The sequence below is a fragment of the Mus pahari genome, chromosome 4, assembly GCF_900095145.1.
Source record: "Mus pahari chromosome 4, PAHARI_EIJ_v1.1, whole genome shotgun sequence".
NCBI lineage: Eukaryota > Metazoa > Chordata > Mammalia > Rodentia > Muridae > Mus > Mus pahari.
In genome coordinates this window covers 71,915,166-71,932,849 of record NC_034593.1, presented here as the reverse complement: position 1 = coordinate 71,932,849, position 17,684 = coordinate 71,915,166, and the positions used below count along the sequence as shown (strand labels likewise).

Sequence of the window (17,684 nt, the reverse complement as noted above, 5' to 3'; positions counted from 1 at the left end):
TCTGTGAGGGGCAATTTAAGCGAGCCAGAAACACAGAGCGCTCTGACAAGACCACTACTGAAGTCTTCTGAGACACATCTGTCATTTGGAAATTGATAAAAGACAGAGAAGCCTGTGAGATAACATGCAAATCAGTTGGCCTTTGGAAAATAGTAATAAAAGAATAAAAACACTATCTAAAAATATGTGAATCTAATCTCAAGCATCTGTATGTGTTCCAAGAGTATTTATATCATCTCTTCCAATCCTATATACTATGAAAATTGTACCTCTGCTCAGCTATCTAGGGTAGGCGCCAGTTGGAGAAGAAAGGGAAGAAAATGGAAGTAGAGGGATAGAATGTAATTATAATATCCTATAAAAATGTTATAGTTCATAAAATCAGTTTTTCCTTGAAAAGTAAAATAGAGTAGCAGTTCCAAGTTCCACAGATACAGCCGGATTTGCTCCATGAAATCAGATCATGAAATTTCTAATCTCTCAGTCTCACAGAAGAGGTAAAAGACAAAGGAATTAACCCGAGAGAAAAAAAAAAATATTTCCGTTTCTTCCTCTGCCTCTATCAGTTAATGACTTGATGTTCTAAAAGGGTTAGTTTCGGTCAGCTAATAACAAAGTGGGAGTCCCTGTCCCAGCCAGAGAAGAATGGGAGAGTCCCTGCTTCCTCGTCTGCCTGTGCTTATGACATCAGCAATCATTGATAACACTTTTAACTGGGGGATTTAAAAGTTTGCTCTCGTACATTTCAAACAGTCCTTTGAAGATACCAGTGCCGACAAGCCAGAGCTTGCAATGTCCTGAGAAGCATAAAGCCCTACACCAAAGCCCACACAAGTAGAGATGTTGAAAAAATTCCTCAGGTCACACATGGTGATATGCCAGATGTTAGAACACAAAATCGACAGTCCCTGAACTATGGCTCTAAACCAAACGGTTTGCTCAGCTAACACTGATGTGTCTCAGACATCCCTCCAAAGCATATTACTAGGTAATATTCGATGAATACCAGGGAATCCACGCACTGTGTAAAAACTACAAATACTTATTAAAAGTTACAGTTTTAGGAGCTAATCTCGTTCACAGGTAAATTTGTTTTACACAATTCTGTATAGCACACCCTATTGACATACATCATTTTTCCAGGTAGACAGGTGGAGCAAAGTCAGACAGTGGATTAAAATCACTCATCCAAAAAACATGGAAAACAGCACCAAAGCCCAGAGCTGAGAGAACTCCTTAGTATAACGAAGGTTGAAAGACGGAGACGTGACCTGATCATTGGAAGATCTATGTATCTACCCCAAATGTGAATGGTTTTGAAGAGAGGAATTAATGTGAACTGCTTGCAGACTCTTTAAAAAGACATTTCTTTGTGGCCTTGTGATGACGGCTACAGAATTGTGAAGAATAACTAAAACTTAAAGCTGAAACACCTTGTCTAAATTATTAACTTATCATAATTATGTACTGAGAATATAGCTTTAAGATTTTAATATAATTACCAATCTGCATTTTATTCTGGGCTTAATTCCCTTGCATAGTAATCCTAGCGCTGATTTCACACCTTCTCCTGCTACTTTTGTGTGAGGTGGAGGGTGGTGCTCACTCATGTATGGAATTCATTCATAGGAGGTATATGTTCTGAACATACCGGGGGGGGGGGGAAAGGGGGAAAAGCAAAGAATGCGAATACGACAGCCTTGGAATTCTGACCATTAGAACTTAAAATCAGTAAGTGTGGCTCCTTTTGTGTGGTGTGTACAATAGCATGTAGCTCCTCTTATTAAACCTATTTGCCTTTCCTTCTCGGGACAAATTGTGGAGAATCTGAAAAGATAACAGTGACAATCCAAAGCCAGTTAGATGTCTCTGACTATAGGAAAAAAAGAGTGTAAACTTTGTACTGCTAAGTAGGCTTGAATGATGGGCAGAGATCCAGGGAGGCTTATGTTTGCCTGGATGCTGCTTACCTCTGGTTACTGCTTCTGCTTCAGGATGCCTGCCTGGGGGTGCGGGGAGTCTGTGTTTATTCACTCCCAGTTTTTAAAAAGAGCCAGACACACAGAAACTTCGCCATTCATCATACATCTTAGCCATTTATGAACACCGGAATGACCAACATCTCAAGGAGGGACAGATGCAAGGCTCTCCTGCAAGAGAAGAAACCTGCTGCCCTGATACCCCAGCATGTTCCAGTCTCGTGAAGCTTTGGACCACCCAGACATTAGCTATGTTAACTATCCTCTTCAACTAAAGTGGAGATATTTATTCAGAATTATGGTTTATACTTACACTGGGGCAGATATTTGCATGGACTTTTAAACATTGCATTTATAGGATTTTTAAACATTACATTTATAGGAGGTTTTTATTTTTTTAACATCTGTTAAAAAGAAACCTCTAAGGTAGTGAAGTGTTATTCAAGGTTTTAGTTTAGAATTTTCCTACCTTTGAAAATTGCTCTGAACATCCCTCACAAAAGGATATCTTATCAACACTTTAAAAACATCTATAACACCTATCCATGACATTTATGCTTTTAAAAATAGCTCAAATCATTAGAAAATGTATAAATAAGAGAGATAATATGGGGATGTTTGCTTTCTAGTATAAGACCAGTTTAATCTATTATTAGTAACACTAGTAAACTTGGTTTTGGTTAGGAGCCACATGGTAGAGATTAGCTTCATATTTCCTGTTTCTTACATTGTTGTCAGCTATTTTTGTTTTTATATTCATTTATGTGTGTGTGTGTGTGTGTGTGTGTGTGTGTGCATGGATATGTATGTGTGCATGTCCAGGGAGGCCATAGAGAGCCTCAGATTCCCCTGGATCTAGAATCACAGGCATTTATGAGCTACTGAACTACAGGAACCAACTTCTGGTCCTCTGCACAAGCAGCAAGTGCTCTTAATGGCCAAGCTATCTCTCCAGGAGGTTGTATCATGTGTTGTAACACATTGTTTTATGTGTATGATTATTTTGCCTGCATGTATGATATGTATCATCATACATCATCATTGTCTGATACTCGAGAAAGTCAAAAGAAGTCATCAGGTTTCCTGGAAACCAGAATTATAGATAGTTGTGATGGGAACCAAACCCAGGTCCTGTACAAGAATTAGCTCTGTTCTTAACCACTAAATAACGTCTCCAGCCTTTTCATTGCTTGCAAAGCAAGCTTTTATATATCTTAGATGAACTTGATGATAGCTATGTAACCCTAAATGACCTTGAACAACTTATCCTCCTGTCTTCACTCCCAAAAGTCTATATTACAGATGTACAGCATCACCAACTAAGCTACTGTCCTTTCCAACTTACATTCTTCAGAGCATTGCTTTAATTTTATAAATGAATGCCTTTCACTATAGCATTCACAAATCAAAACTAGTAGATATACCTTATGGTAATGGTAAAAGAAGTAAGCATAAACCAAATGTCTTATATTTGTTCTCAAAGAGTGAAAAAGAAAAGTTTGGGATGAGAATTATGACAGTCGTTGCAGTAGAGCAGCCTGGCCTATGGAGAATCTTGGCCCTGGCACTTCCCACTGAACTATGGACCAGAGACTGTTTCCATACCGAGCATCCCTGCATTTGTGCTTTCTCAACCTTGTAAGGACACTAGCAATCCATGTGGCTTTTTAAAGACTTTGGTGAAGTTAAACTAATGAAATGCTAGTCTGAAGTAGTTATAACTAGCCAAAATATCTGTCGCCAAATAACAAGGAAGTAATGCTGCTCAAATATAGTCTGTATAATCATGAAAATTAACATTAAACTGATGTATCCACTTGCAGTGTTTCATGTTATTGTAGATCATGATCCTCCTATCTACAGGGCTGTTTACCCATGGTGCTATACCAGCAACAGCCTCATGCATCTCTTAATTGCATCAAGAGACTCTAGGGATGCCATTGGCCTATACCATATAGGTTTGTACCAACAACCTCTATAAAAGTTCAAATTAAAATAACCCACTAATACATTCCTCAGAACTGACCTCATCCTTAGGGAATGGCTTACTGCATTTAATAATGTATCTGGACTCCTTAAACTAAAGTCTCTTTATTTAGAGGCTCTGTTACTACATTTGCCTACTCAGTAAAAATTATTTGCTAAAGCAAATCAATACCTAGAATATAGCTCCATTTGTGAGGCTTAGAACACATGCAGATACTACAGAGAGTGACCCAGGGGCATTATTTTCCCAGCTCATATTCCCAGGCTCTGGATCAATATACTGCAGATGTTCATCTTCAGCTCTAATATGTCACAAACACTGTTGTTGTTTGCAGGACAGGTAACCCTAGGTTTTGGATTTTTATTCATAAATGTGCTATATAAAAGCCAAGTTCTGAAGTCCAATCCACTGCTTCTAAACATAAGAATGCAGATTGGAAGGAGTGCTTTACAGACAAAAAGTATGCCAGGCAAGTTTTTTGTTTTGTTTTGTTTTGTTTTGTTTTGTTTTTCTGGCAGCAGGAACAGTAATGTTGGCCAGGAGTGCCATGTAAAATATGTCAAGGCAAAGCTTCTTAGAAAATACCAGTGACAACCTAATGTCTTAAAGGTTGTGTGTGTGAAAAGAAATACACTGGAAGCAATCACCACTTGATGAGATGAGACCAGAAACCTTTAAAAGAGAATTTCTTGTACGTTCCTGGTGTCTCTCTTCCTTACAAGCTCCACCCTCTACTCCCCATCTCCTCAAACCAGCCCCAGGCTGACTACTACTCAGGAGAGGGGAGGAAGGATCAGAATCAGTGGTGTAACGTGCAACTTCCTTTGGCTTATAAACGCTAAACTGTTAATGCGCCGTTTCCAATGGGGGAAAGAAGACTCAGAGAAAGGCAATGAGAAAACGGAAAAGGTGGAAAGACACACTGAGGACCTGAACTTAGATTCCTTCCACAAGGCCACAGAGACGCTGTAGAGAGATGTAAGAGGTGACTCTGCCGGACAGAGGGCTTGTGTGAAGGACGGCCCACACTCATTAAGGAGAACCTCAAATTAGAAGAGCCCATAGTTATTCCAGGAATACTGTCATCCTGAACTAAGCAACAGGATTAACGCAATATTTGAGACCCACATGGAGGTAAGTAGGAGAAACAAATTTTGTTAAACATATAAATCGAGGGGTGAAGAAGAGAAGAGAGGTACAGACTTCAGAAGCTAATCACCTACTGGAAATACTAATTTGCACTACACAGTATAATTCACAAGAAAAATCACCTTTGAGCATTGACTAAGAAGATCATATGAGATAAGTCAAAAAAATGAGGTATTTAATGGGGCATTCACCAAAGTATTTCTAGTAGTCTTACATGAGTGATTTATACACTCCCTAAAATATATAGTTTAAAATATAATTTTGACTTATGGGAAGGCATGTAATGAAATACACAAGAAACCAAGCAAAAGGGGGAGGCATTGTCTGGATGCTTATTGTAAAGCTGTTATATCTCCAAATTTAATACAGACTTAGAGTGGAGCTATAAGGTGCTGACCAAACAAAATTGAAGTTGTTAGTAGGGGCAGGACTCCTGTGGCACACAAAAGAATGAAACAGGTCTGGTGCTACCCAGAGAGATTTACAGTTCAAACACCCTGAGCCCTTCATATAATATTCTCTTATGAATAAAGTTTTATGAGAGAAAGAAATACTCAACAGATATTTTTAGCATATCCAATGACTGAACACAGTTGAAACAGCACTAACATTAACAAATGTTTATAGAGAAAAGTACTCACAAAAGTGTATACCATGAAAAGGCAGACTTAAAATAATATATGTGAAACCTTACTTCTATGGGAAAAAAAGTTAGATTAAAAATTCACACATGGAATGGAGAGATGGCTCAGCAGTTAAGAGCACTGACTGCTCTTCCAGAGGTCCTGAGTTCAATTCTCTGAAACCACGTGGTGACTCATCTGTAATGGGATCCGATGCACTCTTCTAGTGTGTGTCTGAAGAGAGCTGCAATATACTCATATGAATTTAAGAAAATAAAATAAATCTTTTTAAAAAATTTATACATAACAAACTGTAATGTTATCCAAGGAAATATTTAATGATTTTTGTGAGCAAATGTTAAGCATTTTTTATTCAGAAGAAAAATCTGAAAATTGTCAATGAGCCACACCATCAATATTGCACATCTGAGCAAGTTACTTATGTAATAGCAGGGCACACCTAACAAAATATACTAAGAAATTATTAACAATAAAAGTGCAACTTACTTAACATCTTCAATACTCAGAAAAAAATCCAGATACTGACTAGGTACAATAATTTAAATTTTTCAGATCATATTGATTTGAAATAAAGACCGTCTTAATGTTAAATAGTGAACTAAAAATCCTACTGAGTAGATGACAAGGCCTATGTAGACTCTGATCCTCCTTAGGACTGGAGGGTTTTGGTTCTCTTTGAATACAATGGATTCTCTCTCAAACTCCAAATAAGTAACAACCATGCACATACTATTAATTAGCTAAACAAGTTTTGATATTAAAACTACATACTACTAGATTTTAGGCTACAGTTGGCTAAGCTACACGCTCACCCTACCTGACCTCTACTGTAGATATCAACACTTTTATTTATATTGTGTGTGTGTGTTTTTTCTGGTTCCAAATATTACCTTATGTTATATAACAACTTGTACTACTGACATCATGAACAGTGTGAACTCATTAGAAAAAAATAATTCAACGAGTCAGAGCTACAAACAAGAAATAACATGCAGTTTCTCTTGCCCATGAAAGAAAATCTGTCAGTCGAGAAGGACGAAGTGGGAACTGCCTGAAGTTTTCTTTCATAAACCTAAGAACTGAAGCCAGGCTCATCAGCGAGAACGTGGAGAGTTGACCCACACAACCTGAGCTGTTAAGAAAACATTTGATTCATTTCAGTAGCACTGAGGAAGTAGCAAGAGGACTTGTGCTTGGTGCAAATGAATTATAAGAAATAAATGTTTGGCATTACAGCTACAAATCATGGTTTGTGTGCATAACATATCTCTCAACATCATTGTTGATGCACACACACCTTCTAATGGAATGGAGTGAACACATTCTTCTAAAAATACTTAACTTCAAACATGCATTATACGATGATTCCAGATTTAACCCTGAACTCTCTATAAGCTTTACTCCCTAAATATTATTCCTACCATACAAAACTCCTGGAAGAGATCCAGTTTAGAGGACACAAAATGTACAATGAGATGGGGATGCAATTATTTGAATTTGTCACATGTAAACCTTTTAGGGGCTAACTGGAGAGAGAGCCATGTAGTTGCTATGCAACACTTTCAGGAATCACTTTTCCCAACTCACAATCATGTGCTAGGGAGAAAGCATTTGCCATACCGTAGCAAGTAATGATCAAGATAGAATATTAGCATGCAAACAGATTTAGATTTCTTAACAATGTGGATTGTAAAAGTGCATCTTTAGAGCCAACAAGATGGCTCAGTGCGTAGAGGAATTTGACACCAAGCCTGACAACCTGAGTTTAATCTGTGGGACCCACATCCTGAAATGAGAGAACTAAGATCTGCCAGCTGACTTCTGACTACATCAGTGTGCCATGGGAAATCACACACACACACACTCCTATATACACACACACGAAATAAATAAATATAAGTATTATTTTGAATTTGCAAATGTATACCTAGTATATCTATTTGAAGAAAATAAAAACTACCTTATGTCCAAAGAACTTCAAAGAATCTATCTTGTTATTACATTAAATCAGCTGTTCCATGATGTCAGGAGAGCCTTTCCTCTAAGTACTTAAGTCACTTTCCAAGTGTCCTGAGAAAATTCATCAGCTAAATCCTATGAGACTTCTCTGAGATCATGAAATTGTGGCGAAGTAGCAAAACCAATGCCACCTAGGCTCCGCCCTTAAGGGCTCCCTAGTCTTCAAACTTGCATCACACGCTGAGAACTGAGGGTTCAGAACATGAGCTCATGGAAGACATTTCAAATTCAAATCAGACATTACTCAAGTGATAAGTAACATACAGTACATTTCTTGACAGAACATGAACAGTTCTGATATATGGAGAACATGTTCAACAAAAAAGAAGGAAGGAAAGAGAGGGGGAGATAGAGACAGAGATAGAGACAGAAGAAAAAATGATTTCCCTCTTTCAAAATAGACTCTATTGGCAAAATTAAAGAGAAATATAGATAGCTTTTTAAAAAAAGAATGATACTATCTTACCCTATAAAACCCTTCATAAAAGTTCCTAGATGATCTTTTATGAACTAGAGGCAAATATCTAAAAAATACATCCAAACTTTCACAAAAGAAAGCCAGAATTATGAATCTACTTTTAGAGATGGTATCAAAACTATACCAAAACATGCAGTCCTGTGGTCTGCCCAAGAGCCAGAGGGAAGCCCCGGTTGACCATAAAAGGTCTGTCTGCATGTTCTCAGCAGACCGCACACAGGGTCATATTTACTATGCAGCCCATGTCTTTGTGCTCACAGGCACTCTGAAGGGCTGGCAGCACAGGAGAGTCCCAGGACTCAAAGCAAACAGGATTCAAAAACTGTTTCGACTTTCCTCCCAACAGCTAATGTATTTTGTTGTACTAGCTTAGCTTCTTTACACACACACACACACACACACACACACACACACACACACACACAAACACACAGAGTCACTATAATTTAACAAGTGAAAACTTTAGAAATACTCAAAAGAAGGCTTTAAGTTTCCTCAGAAGGGCAGAAAACACATCTCCTATAGGTAGAGACCCCTTTCAAGTAACATTGCAGCCACAGGGAAAGTGAGGAATAAAGAAGAATGTATTTACGGTCAATAACAACGGGCTGTGCACTTACCCTACTCGGCAACTTCGAAAGCTGCTTTGGAAGTTCTTAGGAACAGGTAGTGTATAAATCATCAAAATGAGCCAAAAGTCAAAAGCAAAAAGCAAACAACAAATTAAAGACCTGGCACCTGGAGGCGCACAGTGCTGAGCACTGAGCAGGGACACACATGTGCAGACCCTGTGCAGGGGTGGTGTGACAAAAGGGTTTTCAAGAGAATGGGTGTCAAAGTAACCAGGGCTTCTCTTCAAGACTCTGAAAGGACTCTGAGGTTTCTGTTCCGTAATGGATATTACCTACGACCCAGATAATGAGTCTCCTCAGCCAGTTCATATCTGATTTTGGCATGCCACAATTTGACATGCCACAAGATCCAGGCTACGTCTTATGGTCACTCATCTAATGCATCACCTCTTGCTCAGGCCCTTCCTTCTAATACACAGCATTTTATGTGAGTGTCCAAAACAGATGCAGAGCTCATTTTTTTAAAAAGTTGGGGATAGGAAAGGTTTCTGAACACACAACAAGCAAAAATGAATTGTAGCTCAAATGTGTGACAGGTAGGAGGGGTTTCTGATAGCGCTCAGTCATGTTGCCGCATGTGACTTCACTGTGTCTTTGCGTTCAAACCAAGAAGTGGGAGTGGGTGGGTAGGGGAGCAGGGGTGGGGGGAGGGTATAGGGAACTTTCAGGATAGCATTTGAAATGTAAATAAAAAAATATTTAATAAAAAAAAAAAAACAACTTAAAAAAAACCTACAGGCTACCCACCTTGTACTAGGGATGTAGTCACAGCAACCAACAATAACGACAGCTGTCGGAAAGAGCTCAGCTGAGACTACTGTACATTACAAGTTGAGGTGCTTTCTCTCTATATACTAAGGTTGCTGGTTTTACAGAAATATGATAGCTTAATTAAGGAACACAAAGATATATGACTTATTACCTTCATGCCTCAGTATCTATCAAATTATCTGGGTTGCTTTGGAATTATTATGTTTGAACATTTGATTTTCAAATCTGCTGTTTTTCTTACTGACTTGAATCTCATAAAATATCAAGTAGGATGAAAGTTCCAACATTTCTGAAATACCCTAGATATGTCATAACTATGTCATAAGCATGCTCTACATGCATGTCATTGTATATGCCTCTGTGTGTGTACACTACCATATGTGTGTGGTGTGCATGTATGTGTACATGTACAGCTGTGCTGGCCCTTAAGGACATGTGTGGAGGGCAGAGGTTGGTGACAATGTTTTCCTCTATCTCTCCCTTCCTTTTCGAGATAGGGCCTCTAGACTCCTGACTAGATTTGATCCATCTGTTGCAGTCATCCACTGCTGGAGTTACATGTGTGATCCAGCATGCCTTGGTTTTTGTGTGGTGCCAGGTTATCACTTAAAATCACTTTCTCGTGCTGGAAGATCAAGTGCTTTACTCAATTACCCATCTCTCTAGTCACTATGATGCCACTTTATACTACATACTCATATGAAGAGCCTTCCTCAACACTGATGATTGTAAATAATCAATTCTGCAAAACACTGAAAACCTATGTTCTATCATATCAAATATTCAGCTAAAATTAGGCCTTTGTGGAAAAAAAGAAAAAAAAAACACACATTCATCTCTTTAGCATGCAGAAACTGTCTTTTAAAGGAGGTAAAATTAAAGCCAGTCAAAATACTGCTTTAAATACCCTTATGATTTGTTCTCAGTACACCTGATTTTCATGCCTATTTTGTAAGCCTATATACACAGTGCATTGGGTTGAATAAAAATGGTTCCCATAGGCTGATCTGTTTGGATGTTTAGCCGCCAAGAAGTAGTACTGTTTAGAAGAAAAAGAAGGATTAGGGGGTGTGGCCTTGTTACAGGGGGAAATGTATCATTGGGAGTTGGTTTTGAGGCTTCAAATGCCCATGCCTGGCCTAGTATCTCAGGTGTTCTCTCTCTCTCTCTCTCTCTCTCTCTCTCTCTCTCTCTCTCTCTCTCTCTCTCTACCTATGGATCAGGCTGTAGCCCCTAGCTACTACACCAGCACCTGCATGCCACCATGTTCACTGTCATGATAATAGACTAAACCTCTAAAATTGTAAGCCAGCCCCAATTAAATGTGTTTTTGTTGTAAGAGTTGCCTTGTTCTTGATGCCTTTTTACAACAACAGAACAGTGACTAAGAGTCTCAGGGTCGAATAGAAATCTCACAGGAACAAGAGCTCACAATTAGAAAACTTTAGGAAGCTCAGGGAGCTTTTCTGAGAGCTTTTCTGACTAGTGACACTTCAGTGATCTGGCCATTCACCTTTAAAGGTAACTGTCCCTGGTGAAAAGCAATAGCCTGGCCCCATGTCCAGTAAAGCAGAGAAATTCAAATCACAAATCAAAAGTAACACATTCAAGCTGGGTCCACGAGCAACGCTTACACCGAGGTTCATTTTGTCAGTGGGATTCTGTTCAAATTTCTCCCACTGAGCTCACTTCACTGCCTTTAACTTCTCACTGACTTCTTCATAAACCTACTTTACTAAGTCTTTGCAGCTAACGCGCAGCCACACTTCAGCAGCTTCATATCTCGTTAGCTTGCTACAGTACAGAACCCCTGGCCTTTGCCTCAAGTTCAAGCCTACTGAGGCAGAGTTGGCATGTTCTCACTTTCGTGTGTTTATCATTATTATATGTGTGTACACACATGCCAGGGCCTATGTGCAGAGTCAGAGACAGCTGAGCAGCCTCTCCTCCCATTATTAGATCTAGGGATTGGAATAATGTCCTCAGGCTCACCCAGCAAACACTATCAGTGGCTCAGCTTCCATGCTAACCCAAATCTGCAGGTGAAGATTAGGGATTTCAGTGGACAGCCCAAACTGAGACACACAGATCTAAGATACTACACACAATTCTTTTTCTTATATTGAACTTGTTTTATTATTATTATTATTATTATTATTATTTCCATCTAATTTGTTTTTGAGAACTTCTGTATTTAGTTATAGCCATCTTGCCAGGAAGATGGAGAAAGAAACTAATATATGTTAACCAGGAAAGGAAGTTTTTCAAGAGTCCTTATTCAAATAGTCACCAAATTTAAAATTTTACAAATGAAGAAATTAAGTGCTGAGAAAAATTGAGTGCAGATCATGGGATTGAAAAGTAGGTCAGCCAGAGCTTACATACTCTTTGACTTGGCTATCAGTTATCCAGACTTTATATTTTATTTCTCCAGAGTTTTTTCTTGTCCCAAATATCTATGCTTCGCCTTAAAACACCTGCACAATATTGATAAGAATCATCCTGAGTATTTTAAGAACATGCTGTGCCTTGTCTACATATAAGACATGAAATTATAAACTAAGCAAGTTCCACAGCACCTAACCAAGCTAGGTTTCAATTCTACTAAGTTAAAGTTCCCTTACGGGGCAATGTGAGTGAAAAATGAAGGGTTCTGACTAAAACAGCAGACCTTGGCTATTACAAGACTGCAGCCAGCTAACCTTGGCTAAATGGCCCAGATCCTTCTCAGACTGAGAACAATACTCCTAATTCTTTTAATAAAAAATTTTATGAGGATGAAAAGAATTAAGAAGTACAAAGTAAGTAAGTGTATAGCTAGTATGTTCTAAACATTTGATTAATGCTCCCTTTCTGTACTATTAAATATAAGCTGTTTGATATAGCAGTCTCTATTTAAAAGCAATGCAGAGTTCCACCTGACTAGGGAATTGCAAATCTTCCAGGTCAATACATCATTTATTTCCTTCATCTTTATTGTCTTACTCACATGATTAAAAGAACAGTCAAATTCCTCTCTAACCTGTATCTCTTATCCAAGTCCACTGTCCTGATCAATTCAGGTGTGCACTGTTGCCAAAACAGGGATATTGACAAGTTCCCTGACAAATTTAAAGACAGAAACAGTGTCCAAAGACAAATCTGCTAAGACCTGTAGTAGGATGAACTCCAGTCCCACCTCTCCCGATCTAGACAGCTCCTCCTTCCAGTCAGTCCACAGATCTCAATAGCTGTAACGTCAAACATGTTCAAAGTCTGATCTCTCTCACTCCCGTCTTGGTCACTACTGTGACATTTACATCCTGGTGTCACTATACTGAATTCTCAAGCCAACAGAAATTGAAATCTCTACAAAACATTCACTGTTCACTGCGTCACCCCATTCTGGAACACTATCCACTCTCAGGTTCTTTAGTCACATCCTTCCAGGAACTTCTGTCCTATGTATGGTCTTGTATTGTGTTTACTTCTGCCTAAAGGCCTTCTCTCCAATCTCTGCAATCTGTGCTCAGAATCCTCATATCAGGAAGGTCTTCTGTGGCCCTTATCAAATTGCAGCAATGCCCTCTGCCTCAACCCTTCCTAATCCCCAATGCTGATTTTTCACCACAGAAAGAATCTACTCAGGTACACGGTTTGACATGTCTCCCCTCACTAGGAAGCAAACTTCAAGCCAGGCTTCATGCATCCTGTTAACTGTTGCATCATGTGTGAATAGTCTCTTACTGCCTAAGTAGTAAACATTTAAAGAACACTTCTTGGAAGAATTAATTAAAAGATTGCAGGAATGTTTGTAGAAATGTATAGATTTCTTGGTAAATTCAAATCTATCGGGAGGAAAGTGTGAGACACGAGTAGTCTTTCCCCCAGATGGTACTCAATGAATTGATAAATGGAAGAACCTCAAATTTTAGGTATAAAACAAACTTTTCTTCTTCCAAAGCAAAGTCAAAAATGATACACATATGAGTTTGTTGAGCAGCTTCCTTCTCTCCTAAACATGGCCATTTAGCTCAAGGAGGAAATGCAATTGGTTTGTACAAATGGAATCACAGTGGTGATTGACAGGCAGTTACTCACAAGTTGGGGCGGTGGCTAACCACCCATAATCTTGTCAAAAGCACCTTGGGAATTTTAGTGAGCACACAGAGTCTGCAGTCTAGTTTTAATTCTCCTCTGCAAGCAGCCACTGCAGCACCATCCCCTCTTCAGGAGGCTGCTTCCCCACGAGACCCTCCAGAACCCCAATCACAAGGCTCATGGCATAAAGTTTTCAGCTTTTCTTTCAGTGCCACTCAGACCTTACATATATGAGAATATATGTAATATATATGCTATAAGAAGTCACAAGTCAAAAATCCATATTCTAGCCTCTATTAGGGTTGACAATATTTGTCATTTCAACAACCATTTGTCATTTCATGTGAAGCCTTATAACATATCTATGTATATGTGTCTTATATGTATATGTGTATATGTATATATGTATTTGCATATGTATATATTAATATATGTATGCATTTTATATATGTATATGTATTTGTATATGCATTTTTATATATAATGTATTTATAACATAATGTAATATGAATGTATATGTGTATGTGTATCTCCTCATGGGTATGATAGATTTTTCTTCACTTTGATAAATAACCCAAAGAAACCACTTAATGGGAAGAAAAAATTTTTGCTCACAGTTTCAGAAATTTCAGCCCATGACTTATAGTCTCAGTGGACTGTAGCCACATGTCTGGGCAAAAATCTCAGTGGGGAATTTGCAGTGAATGTCCTTCATTCCATGGAAAACACAAGCAAGAACAAGGAAGAAACTGCAAGCTAGGCACGACCTCAAAGCTCTGCCCACATCCTGTAACTAGTCCCCATCTCCCTAAGTTTCCAGAAGCTTCCAAAAACACAGCCACCAACTGGGAACCAACCACTCAGTATCTGCCTTTAGGAGGGAAATATCACCCATCCGTGAAAGTCATATACTACTATAAAGTTTACAGAATATGCGAAAAGGAGGAGTAGGACCAACACGAAGTCCTACCCGGGCCTGGCACCGAAGGTGTGGAGGAGAACACTTTCAGTATTTGCAGTATGGACTATGCTATCATACTGGGGAAAAACAACAGCTCTTGCCCCACAGCTTACAGCAGACAAGCAAGCAGGAGTGCAAAAGCTGTAACCCCAGATGTGCCCACATTGCAGTCTGGCTCGCTGTTTCCCTTTGGCTGACTGGCAATAGCAAGGAAACTGCAAGTCAATAACACCAGGTAAGATTAGCTCTACAGTGTAAAAAGGTCTTATTTTTTCATTGTCTTCACATGACATCAGAATCTATTTGCTTAGAAACACCTCCTTTCCCTGAAGGAGCTCAAATCTGCCAAGGTCATTAAAGGACAAGCCACAGAACACCCTCACCACATGGAGTAACCTGGGTTTTTTGTTGTTGTTGTTGTTGTTTTTTGTTTTTTGTTTTTGTTTTTTGTTTTTGTTTTTTTTAATTAAAAATATTTTTTTCAAGAAAAAAAGGATTAATACTTTACGATGGGTGAGGGGTGTCTTTTGATTTCCTGTGTATCATGTGGCCCATACAAGCAGAAAGGCATATCATGAGAAAGAAGTCAGACGAGAGAGTCAGCTAGTTTTCCAGCCCCTCTCTCAGCCACCTACATTGACCTCACTGCTACACGGCACAAGGGCTAGACAGGACAAGGTGGCATCTAAGTCACTCTCATCCTCTGTCTTTGTATTCTTAAAGCTTTTTCTTAATCGGAAACTTCTCAGTGAATAAGTAGTAAGAATGTATCTTTCAGTTTGAAAACACTGGAGACTTTTAGATATCACTTAAACAAGGATATACATCTATATTCATCTTGAGAAGTTGAGGTAGGGGCAGCCTTAGGATCGATGCCTGTGGTCAGAGGCCAGGGGAGCACTCAGTAAGTCAGCTGAGTTACCGTTGCCACTGCAGTGTGTGAAGGGGGCCAGAGTTGTCCTAGTCATTAGGATATAAAGAGGATGGAAGACCAAAGGCCAGAGGACAGGCAACTCGTCTGCTTATTTCTTTACCTGAAGACACATTAATGACCACTGGCATCCCAAATGGTTATTCCCACTGAGGTATAGCTGCATTTATAGGCAAAAACAAAAACACAAACAAAAACAAAAACCACAGCAACCTATGGTGAGATTAGTATCATAAATGCAAATGATAGTGCTCCTTCAAAATGGCAATACAGTACCCTAGAGCTGAATTTTCACCATTCTTTATATCTGGAGTCTGAAAGAGTTTTCACCTGGTTTTCCCATGGAGAGGTCACAAATATGTAAATATAGATGTCCAGGTCAGAAAGCATCAGCAGGCATCATTTGGATCAAATAAAGGCAGCTTGTTTCAGTAAGAGTCGGGTGCCAGTACACCTGGTAGATTTATCATATTTAGAAAAGCAAACTAATTTATAGTTCTCCAATCTCTCAATCCATTTATCTGTATTGACAGACTGGAGAACTATAAATTAATTTGCCATGCTATAAGTAAGCTGTAAACATAGTAATTTCTCTACAGTTCATATACTCTCCCATACCCAATTGTCTCTAATGGTGTGCAACCAGATGGCATATTCCCAATGCTTCCAAAAAGTGTCAGAAAAATAAACAGAGAGGGGAGGAGAGAAGAGGAAAAGGAAAGGAAAGGAAAGGAGAAAAGAGGAAAAGGATGAAGAAAGAAAACACAGAAAAAGGAAATTAAAAAAAAAAATTCTTTTATGTTGCCAAATGCTGGCAGCTATCTTCTTTCTTCCCAAACCCTTAGATGTTAGAAAAACAGTATGTCTTACTAAGTGCCAAAAACAACACAGATAATTGTTAGTATGTTTCCGCTGTGTGGATGGGGCATGCACTCTCCTGCATTAAATATATAGCCACACTAGCCTCTGGGATAAAAGTCAGTGCCAAGTTTAAAATATTAACACCACTGTCCGCAGTGCCAGGGCCTGGTTTCTAACCCTCAACCATGCATTTTAGATGCTGCCTGCTAGAATGAAATAAAATTTGGCTTGGATTTGCTCTTATTCAAACCTCTGGGTTAGGGTTAACAGTTAACACAGAGATGTTTCTAGTCTAATATGGGCTCAATGGAGAAGAACAGTTAGAAAAGAATAAATTAACTTAAGGAAGAAAATCACCAGTATTTTTAACCATTTCCTACCCTGGTCCTTATCAATAAAATATATTTACAATGCCATAGCATGCATCTCTTTAATGATATACATTTATATACTCCTGGAAATACTTATGACAAGTAAAGAAATATGTATGATACTTGTATGAGCAATGGGAGTTCTTCAGGGGAAGGACTTTCTTTGTACCCTCCTCTGAATCCCATGAATAATAACAACTTGTATAATGCACAGCTTTTCTCAAGGGAGGTTTACTACCCTGGGACCAGCAATCCAAACAAGGTTCAGAGGTGATATATGTACCAACAGGAGAAAGATAGGAAGGAACTGTAGTACAGAGGGTACCAGGTCCAGCGACTCTCTCCTGATTTACCCAGACCTTCAAAGAGTGCTTCCAGAAAAGACTTCCCTCCTTCCCTCCCTCCTTCCTTCCCTCCTTCCCTCCCTCCTTCCCTCCCTCCCTCCCTTCCTTCCTCCCTCATTCTCTCCCTTCCTCTCTTCTTCCCTTTCTCTCTCACTCCCTCTCTCTTTTCCGCCTCCTTCCTTTCTTTTCTTTTTTCTATCTTTTAACTAAGAAGAACAACAACAGCAAACAAACAAAGATCAGTTTATTCTGTGGTTTCCTAATAATGACAAGGACTAGGAAGGATGCTTAATTATTCCTTTAAAAGCTCAAATCATTCAAAGGTCAACAAAGTAGAAACTTAAACCACCACGTGGTTTGAATAATGAAGATAAAGTATTAAGGACATTCTGCCTGAGAGTTTGATGTCCTTGATTATCATGCAAAGTAATGAGAAATTTGATGTTCCTTCTCTAGAGCATTAATATCACTCTAGTT

The 17,684-nt window shown here is 38.9% G+C and overlaps 1 protein-coding gene across 2 annotated transcripts in view; it reads right to left on the bottom strand.

Annotated features, from left to right (window-relative positions):
* The window catches only part of Pdgfc (platelet derived growth factor C), a 162,859-nt gene that overhangs the window by 126,115 nt on the left and 19,060 nt on the right, over positions 1–17,684 (bottom strand). The window lies entirely within an intron of this gene.